General features: G+C 36.1%; 1 non-coding gene across 1 annotated transcript; it reads right to left on the bottom strand.

Moving 5' to 3' along the window:
• Window positions 1-3,765: 3,765 nt before the first annotated feature.
• Window positions 3,766-3,872, bottom strand: LOC111883913 (small nucleolar RNA R71). Its single transcript, XR_002847536.1, has one exon. It is a non-coding gene; the product is annotated as a small nucleolar RNA R71 (small nucleolar RNA).
• Between the last annotated feature and the right edge of the window lie 6,799 nt (window positions 3,873-10,671).

The following is a 10,671-nucleotide window of genomic DNA, read 5'->3' as shown; positions in this document are numbered from 1 at the left end:
TACAAGCTCCGTTTTTTACGTTCTGTATATACACGCGTAGGTGAGAATATGCTCTACAACTTTCATTTAGACTTCGTCGGCTAGTTTTGACTTTATTTTTAATTAATTATTTTTAACAGGCCGGGACACAAAAAAATCCGTTAAAAATCCATAACTTCTTTATTCGACGTCCTTTTTCGCCAGACTTTTTACCATTGCAATACCATTGTCGAGACCTTCGATTCTCATTTAGGTTGTTTCGGCCAAAAGTCGCTCAATCTCTATTTTTAGTTTTTAGGTGTCTGTTGCTATCCCGAAACTTCGAAAAATCATGACTTCTTCGTTATAACTCGGATTTTAGTGCTCTTTATATTTTTGGAAAACTTATTACGACATCTATCATTTATGAAATCCAGTAGAGACTTTTGAACATTTTCTTTTTAACGATAATTTCATTATATAAAAAGAGATTAAAATCCTTGACTTTTTAGGTCATTACATAGATTTGAAATATCGGGTTGTCACATCATCCCCCCGTTAGAGGGAATTACGTCCCAAAATTTAATGTAAGGTAAATATTTGTGGATTAGAGAAAGAGATGCGGATACTTGTGTTTCATTTAGTCTTCGCGATCCCAAGTATATTCAGGTCCCCGCTTTGCATTCCAGCGGACCTTCACAATGGGTATGCGACTTAGCTTTCTTCTTTCAATTTCCCTGTCCATGACCTCAGTTGGTTCCTCTATAAAGTGGAGACTCTCGTTAATTTCAATTTCGTCTAGAGGGACGACGAGGGTCTCATCGGACAAACATTTCATCAAGTTTGGCACGTGAAAGGTAGGATGTACGTTATTGAGTTCCTGCGGTAGTCGAAGTTTGTATGCTACCGGACCGATCCTTGAAAGGATCTCGAATGGTCCGATATACCTTGGGATTAGTTTCCCACATTTTTTGAAACATATTAACCCCTTCCAGGGTGACCTTCAATAGCACTCGGTACCCAACCTGAAATTCTATGGGCCTCCGTCTTTTGTCTGCATAACTCTTTTGTCTGTCTCTTGAAGCCTTTAGTCATTCCTGAATTTGTGGCAATGTTTTAGTAATGTAAATTATGATTTACTTAATTTAAAAACAAAATTTTTGGCCACAAATTTTGGGGTGTTACACCAAATGAGCACAAAGTCAAAAGTTAAGTGACCAAAATGACCTAAACACTTTATTTTATTTTTCAGTTTTTTTGACTAATCACCAAAATGATTCTTTATATAATACAAAAACAATATGATTTTCAAAAAAAATTCCAAAAAATGCATCGATGCTTCAGTATTGCGACGATTCACTAGTTGTTCGAAAAATAAATCGAAACTTGATTCAGTAAAAAAATGAATCATCAATGCTTTTTCTAAGATTTTTTTATAAATTATGTAATTTTGTATCATCTAATGATTACTTTCGTTGGTTGACCAAAAAGCATGCAAATGGTATATTTTTTACTCTTCCTACAAAATATTACTTCTTATTTGTTTGTGTGTGTATGTATATATATACATGAGATTGCCATATTTATACATATTTTTAGGCAATATTTACTTACATTTTTATGCATATTTTGGTTATTTGTATTGAATAATGATACTTATAAGTTTAAATTGTACTTTGCAGCCAAATAAAAGACATTTTGAAGAAAAGGGACTAAAAATGACAAAGCTTGGAACTTTGGAGGCTTGGGGAATAAAGGAAAAAGAAACCCACAAAATCAGCTTAATTTATGACGTGGGGATTGAAGACTCACGGCGTGAGTGAGAATATTCCAGAATATAAACTTCGCGTAGAAGACTCCTTGTCAAACACGGATAACAACGAATTCACGTCGTGAGACGTGCTTATTTACGACGTGAGCGTGTATAATTCAGAAAACTATATATTCTCTTGATCATTACGACTTGGGGGATTTTTGGCTGACTTGGAGAGTTTCTGGAGTCAAAAATCAGAAGGAGAGAAGGTCTGGAAATTGTTTTGCATACCAAGGAAGAAGGAAGAATTCATAATTAACTTAATAGTTTGGTACTTTTAATATGTTTTTTACTATGGTTTGTTTATGTTTATTTGTTAACATGTCCAGCTAAATCACGTTGCTTCTGTTAGCTAGATGAAGCTGGAACTCATGAATTTATTTAATTAATCTAGACTTTGCTTGTTTGTTATGTCTTGTGTTTGATTGGTATTCCTAGCATGCTTGATTTGATAATTAGATTCCTTAAACTTCTTATTCTGTGTAGTTAACGACCATATTCTGCATGAATTTGAACACCTAGTAATTTAGTGAACATTAGATTATTAGAGTTGAGATTGAACCAATCTTAGTTAAGGAATTGAATTAATAAATTAGCTTGTGCTAGAGAACTCATGTTATGACCATAATTTGTGTTTGTTAACCCAATCTTACATAGCTCCAATAGTATTCAACAAGTGATTTTGTGTTAAATTATGTGTTTTGATAATTAATAAATTTAGAACTGAATTACTAATAATGTTTTAATTGGTAACCAACAAGAATTTTTATAATTAATTTATAAACCAGTAATTGAGGGAAAGTGGATTCGAACTAATAGAAGGGTATTGTTTATTGATTGAATTGTGTTAAGAAATTAAGTTCATCTAAACTAGAAAAATTAGATAAAACCACTACTTTGGTAGGAAATTAGGTTAATTTAATAGTAGGTAAATTAATTAGTTAAAACCATTCCCTGTGATCGACACCCGACTTACACAAACTATTCTATAATGCGACTAGGTACACTGCCTAGGTGCATTTTAGTTAGTTAAATTAGTTAGGTTAATAATTTAAAATTAGTAGGTACTTTTGTGCACATCAAGTTTTTGGCGCCGCTGCCGGTGAACGGCTTATTTAATTATTGATTTATTTGATGTAGGTTAATCATTCCTTTTTGTGGGGTAAAACCTTCAAAAAGTTAATTTTTCAGCTTAGTTTTTTACTAAACTCACGACGTGAGTTCAGTAGTTTTTCGGTTTTATTTGTTTTTTGGTTTTATTTGTTTTTCGGTTTTAGTTCAATTTTACGTTTTTATTTTTGTTTATTTTGTAGTAGTTCATGACCAGAGGTTCCAACACACCTGTGGTGCCACCACTTGAAGATCCAGAGTCGGCCCTTCACAAGAAGACGGATAAGAACGTAGGAGTGAACCAAACACCAAAGAAGTCGCCTTTCAAAGATCTAAAGTCAGTTTTTGGAAAGAAGTCAGGAAAGAAAGTGGGAGAATCTAGTACATCATCAAAAGTTGAAAACTTTGATAAAAAATCTAACCTACAAGAATCCGAGTACGAATCCGACCCAGAATTCGAACTACATAGAGGTGAAACCGAAGACGAGCCAAAAAACAAAATGGCAAACATTGCGGATATGTCCCTGGGAGCTTACAAAAAGAGAATTAGAGATGATGCTAGTCCTGGCCTAATACAACCTGCAATTCCTGCAACTGTCCCATTCGAACTGAAAGGACACATCCTTACTGCACTCAAGAATGTACCATTTTCTACAAAGGATCATGAGTATGCTTACAAGCATTTGGATGAAGTTAATGACATAGCAGACTATTTTAATGTCCCAAATGTTCCTAGAGAGACAGTCTTATTGAGGATGCTACCAGTCACCCTTAAAGGAGCTGTAAAAGATTGGCTAAAGGCACTACCACCTGGTGCAATCACTACTTGGGCCCAAATGCGCGAGCAGTTTTTAGAACAACTTTTCCCACCTTCCAAGATAGCTAAACTCAAGAAGACAACAACCAATTTTGAGCAAAATCTGGGTGAGTCACTTTATGAGGCATGGGAGCGCTACAAATGATTGTTAAGGAATTGTCCTCAAAATGACCTTAACATACAACAAGAAGTCTCAATATTTTATGATGGTGTTAATGTCATGACGAGGAAACTCCTTGATTCTCAAGGACCACTAACTAAGAAAAATCTGGGGGGAAGTCAAAGAGTTGGTTGAAGAATTTGCAAAGCATTCTCGTGAGTACCACAATCCAAGGCTGGATGGAGTTAAAGGAAGCGGGGGTGGACAATCTGCAGACATGGCTGCTATAATAGCCATGCTTGATACTATGGATAGGAAAATGACAAAGATGGACCAGACAATACATGCTATTAGAGTTGGGTGTGAAAGGTACAATGGTCCACACTTGACCAAAGACTACCACTTAGATGATAATGGGAACAGAAGAGCTCAAGTTTGCTACTCAAGTGGGGATAAATATGATGAAGACTGGAGAAAAACAAAGAAGGAGTGGCTGCCATATGAAGAATACAAGAAGCAAAAGGAAGAAAAATATAGGCAGACAGGCCGAGGCTTCTACCAAAAAGAGCAACCACCAGCTGAGAAGAAAGTTGACTTAGAAAACATGCTAGTTCGTTTTATGGAAGCTTCTAAGAAAAAGCATGATAATACTGATGCAGTATTGAAAGATCAAATGAAGATGATGAAAGATCAACAAGCTATGATGATTGACCAAGAATCCCTACTAAGAAATCATCAAGTATCAATCAACAATCTCGAAGCTCAACTTGGTCAACTAACAACTTTGGTGAACGAAAAATTATCTTCACAATTCCCCGCTAAAAAGACTCATTCCCATGTCATGATGATCGAGACTGAAGAAGAGGCGATTTCTGAGTTCTTAAAAGCATTAGAAGAGGAGCCAAAACCATCCGCACCAAAGCCGAAGAAGACAAATCTTGAAAATAAAAATTCTGCTGAAACACCAGACTCACGACGTGAGCCTTCTATGCTCACGACGAGGGCCCAGTCTGAACAGTGTAATTCAGCAACTGTTATGGCTTATCGCCCTCCTTTACCATTTTCGTCCCGAGCTAATCTTAGTCCATTGTAAAGGGAGTATTTGGATTTTATAAAGCAAGTAAAGAGTATTCCAATAAATACTCCTTTTATTGAGTCATTATCTAAGGTTCCTGCCTATAAAAAGTTCATACAAGACTTGATGTATACTTGTCAACAATTGAAGAAAAATTCCAAGGTAATTCTTAGTGAACAAAGTTCAAAAGTTGTATTGGGAGAGTTACCAAAGAAGATGGGAGATCCTGGATGCCTCACTCTTCCATGTGAGTTTGGTAATAATTTGCGGACATATGCTTTAGCTAATTCTGGGGCTAGCATAAATTTGATGCCTTTCTCATTTTATAAGAAGCTCAATATTCCGAAATTGAAGGCTACAAGAATGACCATTCACATGGCCAACCGTTCAGTGACACAACCTAGGGGCATTATAGAAGACATCTTAGTAAAAATTGGGAAATTCGTTTTTCCAATTGATTTTGTGGTAATGGACATGAAAGAAGATGTCAATGTTCCAATTATTCTTAGTCGCCCTTTACTAAATACTGTTGATGCCTTGGTTGATATTTGCGATTCCAAGCTCACTTTGAGAGTTGGAGATGAAAATGAAACTTTTGGAGTAGAAGATGGTGTCCAAGGTAGTAATGTTTAAGGTGAGGTTTTCAATATTGATGAAGAAAATGAACTTGGAGAGTTAGAGAAGTTAATGGAAGAAGAATTAAAGATAATTCAACTAGCCAAACGCACAAAACCAAGAGCATCCATTCCATTTTTTGTTGAAGTGATAGCATATACAAATCCAACTTCTTGGGTAAGCGAGGAACGTGACGAATTATCGAGTGACAAGGATGAGGATGAGGTTACTTCCAAAGAAAAGAGCTTGGTTATGGATGAAAAATACTTCTTGCGGAACTGACAGTATAAGAAAAAGTAGACAGCAAATTGCATGAAAATAAAGGGACCAAAAGAAAGCTCGATGTGAATGAAATTAAAGCTAAAAACAAGAATTCGAAAAAGGCGTATAAACGGTGAGTTCATGCTTACAAAAAGCAATGGAAGGAGCAAAAATTTCAGTTGGTGATGGACTCTTCAGACAACTCAACGTAAGGAGGCATGGAGTCCAACTCACGAATCCATAAAAGAGAAGCGCTTCTCGGGAGGAAACCCGAGCCTGATTTGATTTTCTTTTTAATTTTTAGGAAAATTAATCATCTCATCATCTAAGTAATCTTATGAATGGTAAAACATTAAGTGTGGGGTCTCTGAATTAAGTGGTAATTAATTAAGGTTTTAAGTAAACAAAAAAAATATTTGTTAAGTAATTAATTGATTAAACCAAACTCACGACGTGAGCACGTATGCGTCACGACGTGAGTCCAGAAGGCATTTATGGACCTGGCTCTATTAGCCCAATGGTTATATTAAGCCAACTTCTTGTTAATCAAATGGCCCAACCGATTAGCCCATGAAACTCACGACGTGAATTCTTAAGGATTCACGATGTGAATGTTGAAACACGGGACCACAGAATAAAGAACATAAACCATTTGATCAAAACCACTTTCTTATTCCCCACGGCGTGAGAACGGTTCTTGGTCCCCCCTCCCCTTATTCCGATTTCGGCTTGTTCCACCAAATAATTCATTTTTGCTTACGTAATCTGAACTTTAAGAAAATGGCACCAAGACGTGAAATTTCAGATGGGGTTGCTAACTTGCACCCATTTTATGTTTTTCCAACAAATATATCGAAGGATGTGCTCACACGTTATAAAAACCGATTTGGTTGGTTGTACAATCGTGAATTTGCAGTTGCTCCGACAGTAAATTGGCAAAGGCTAAGAGAAGTTGGACTCATTGATAGGCTAAACCCATTTCTTTCAAAATTATTTATGGGGAACGGGTATTCTTTTACGTGCAAGGGGTGGAACAATCTATTTTCCATTCAAGAACGAGTGTACAAGGAGCTGTGCGTTGAGTTTTTCTCCACCGTGGCATTTCATGAAAAATGTCCAAGATCCTACTTTTCTACAAGCTTTAGTTTTCCATTTAGGCGGGGAATATCGGGAATGTAGTTTAGTGGAGTTTTCGTGGAGAATTGGTTTACATGAGGCTCACGGGGCCATGTCCCCCGAGTTTACTATGTTTTTACGGGAGGCTGCCCGTGACTATGAGGGAGAAGCATCGGGGCTTGAATTTTTGAGCAATATCGCGTCGGGAGTGTTCAATTCTGGTGTGTCGCCGAAAAGTAGTATTAAATCACCCATCCACCGTTTGATTCACCGGCTCATTACCTATTCCATCCACCACAAGCGACATGGAGACAAAGTCACAAAGCTGAATTTGTTTTTCTTATGGGCTATTCTGAAACCGGGGGTGTGTTGTAACATTCCCTACTTTTTGGCTCATTACTTGGCTGAATATGCAGTGAGTTCCTGACCCGGGAGCCCAATATGTGGAGGTCATTTCGTTACCCATTTGGACCGATCTTATAGTGTGATAATTCCCGACATTACGAGGTCACTAACTTGTATGGCGGGAATTGAGTTTTATTTGGGGTATCTTGAGACGATGAGCATGGTGACAAATTTTGGGACACATTGGGGTATCGTGCACACTGATGGTGATGATGAACAACCCTATGAGCAACTCGAGCAATGATTGTAGCCAAGTCCTAGGAAAAGAAATGTGAGAGCACGAGGAGAGATGGGGAGAGCTCAAAAATTTTAAGGAGGTATACCCACCGACCCATTCCAAAGTCGTGTGGGTATATATTTGAATAACATTCGTGGGGTGTCACTTATAATACCCAACTTCTCGAGGGTATCTATTCTCACATGGGGGTGGTAAGACCACCCACCGTGCCACCAAAATGCACGTATATCTCAACATGGGAAGAGTTGTGGATGCCAAGGGGTGATGGGGCTGGAGCAAGTGGAGCACATGAAGATGAGGAAGATGATTGATCTTTAGTTTATTTTAGTTTATTAATAGTTTGTTTTGTGTGTTTTGGGATTGTAAAACTATTGAAGCTATTATGTTATTTCTTTTCTCTTCCTTTGGTATTATTTTCATATTTGCTAGAGGAGTCACGGGAAAGGAATGTCGAGATATAAGTTCATACATCTTTAGCCGATAGTCTAGAATCGAGAGTCGAGTCCCACAGTTTGAAATAAGTGTGGGGTGAGTCAAGAGAGGAGATAAAGTTAGAGAAAGAGTCCAAAATAATGAATTTAGAAGAGTCTTAATTAATTAAGACATGGGTTGAAGTGCACAAATTTAAAAGAAGAATTGGCAGAATTAAGTTATGTTGCCCAGTACTCACGTTGTGAATCCTTATTATTCACGTCATGAGTCAAGTTCTCAATGGTTCCCAGAATTTGCGTTTTAGCGACTTCACGTCATGAATTTCGTTATGTCACGTCGTGAATCAGTATGTTTCACAAAAATTGAAGATTATTGAAACATATTATTTCATGGGTCACCACCATTCTTCTTGGAATTATTATGACTCGTTTCCTCTACTATGCAATGTGGCGTATGCTTTTCCATATTGTTCTTTATGCTTTGGAGATCAGCACCGCATTTGTTGAAGATTGAAGGCTCGATTCCATATTTTTCCGGCACATTTACATATCTCACGTGTTCAAAATCCAAGTTCCTTACTTGAAGAGTCCATATTCAAGATGCATAATTTTTCCACACATTTGGAGTTCGATCTCACCACTACTATCCCAGGGGAGTCTGTTCATTTTTCTCCAATTTATTGCTTTTAAATTATTTTATTCATACAATGAGGGAATTGCATGTAATAAGTGTGGGGTAGGGGGTCGAAAAAGTAAATTGCTAGAAAAGTAGTAAATTTAAATTTTTAATAGATTTGAAATAATAATCCAAAAATTAAATATGGTGATAATTTGAACTTAAGTTGCTAGTGTTATATGGGATGATCCGATGAGAGCTCAAATGTTTAGCCGAGCCAACATATGTTTTAGTACATTTGTGGCTTCCCATTCCTAGTGAAAAGTCATGAGTTATGGAAAGGTAATCTAGTAGTTTATATGGCATAATATGTTTTGCAGCCTAAACCTAAAATCTATCTAAGAGAGCTTATGTAGTCATGCACTTAGACTAATACTTTAACCAATAAGGGTTGAAGTTACGCACCCCTGCTTAAGCATGTAGGTTTTTGAGTGAAAAAAAATGAGTTATACATGTAAAAGAGAGAGAGAGAGAGAGAGAGAGAGAGAGAGAGAGAGAGAAATTACCGAAAAGTTGAAGAATTGAGGAGCTATCAAAGTATAAATTATGAAGATCAAAAATTCTGAAGAATCAAAAAGTTGAAGATATTAAAAATCAAACAAAAAGGTGGTGAATTCAAAGAAGTCAAAAAAACAAATATCAAAGAAGTGAAGAATTCCAAAAGCTCCATTATGGTATCTAAATTTGTAATTTTTCTAGATTGTGTATGCTTGGGTAGCTTAACCAAAAATACCTTGAGGTTGAGAAAGATTTCTGAGGATTGATTCGGAGGGTTGCAGAAATGAGTGTCGTATAAACTAAGGGATGAAGGTTCATAAGGATTGTAAGTAGCTAGGATTGGGGAAGTTTTTAGGAACCTTAGACACAAATATGCGCATTGAGGTCTTGGTATAATGGTTGAGTTCAAAATGGATTGTCTTATGTGATGTTAGTGATAAGAGTTTGAGTTTAAGATAATTAGATTTGCTTGAGAGCAAGAAAAGAATAAGTGTAGGGTATTTGATATTGCCATATTTATACATGTTTTTAGGCAATATTACTTACATTTTTATGCATATTTTGATTATTTGCATTGAATTATGATACTTATAAGTTTAAATTGTACTTTGCAGCCAAATAAAAGGCATTTGGAAGAAAAGGGACTAAAAACGACAAAGCTTGGAACTTTGGAGGCTTGGAGAATAAAAGAAAAAGAAACCCACGAAATCAGCTTAATTCACGACGTGAGGATTGAAGACTCACGACGTGAGTGGGAATATTCCAGAAGATAAACTCAGTGTAGAAGACTCCTTGTCAAACACGAATAACAACGAATTCACGTCGTGAGACATGCTTATTCACGACATGAGCGTGTATAATTCAGAAAACTATATATTCTCTTGATCATTACGACTTGGGGGACTTTTGGATGACTTAGAGAGTTTCTGGAGTCGAAAATCAGAAGGAGAGAAGGTCTGGAAATTGTTTTGCATACCAAGGAAGAAGGAAGAGTTCATAATTAACTTAATAGTTTGGTACCTTTAATATGTTTTTTACTATGGTTTGTTTATGTTTATTTGTTAGCATGTCCAGCTAAATCTAGCTGCTTCTGTTAGCTAGATGAAGGTGGAATTCATGGTTTTATTAAATTAATCTAGACATTGCTTGTTGGTTATGTCTTGTGTTTGACTGGTATTCCTAGAATGCTTGATTTGATAATTAGATTCCTTAAACTTCTTATTCAATGTAGTTAACGACCATTATTCTGCATGAATTTGAACACCTAGTAATTTAGTGAACATTAGATTATTAGATCTAAGATTGAACCAATCTTGGTTAAGGAATTGAGTTAATAAATTAGGTTGTGCTAGAGAACTCATGTTATGACCATAATTTGTGTTTGTTAACCCAATCTTACATAACTCCAATATTATTCAAAAATTCATTTTGTGTTAAATTATGTGTAACCATACATAGATCTACATGAATTAATTGATAATTAGTAAATTTAGAACTGAATTGCTAATAATGTTTTAATTGGTAGCCAATAAGAATTGCTATAAATAATTTATAAACC

Source organism: Lactuca sativa, chromosome 2, assembly GCF_002870075.4.
Source record: "Lactuca sativa cultivar Salinas chromosome 2, Lsat_Salinas_v11, whole genome shotgun sequence".
Taxonomy (NCBI): domain Eukaryota; kingdom Viridiplantae; phylum Streptophyta; class Magnoliopsida; order Asterales; family Asteraceae; genus Lactuca; species Lactuca sativa.
Note: the sequence above shows the minus strand (reverse complement) of the source record. Positions and strands in the feature narration are given on the sequence as shown.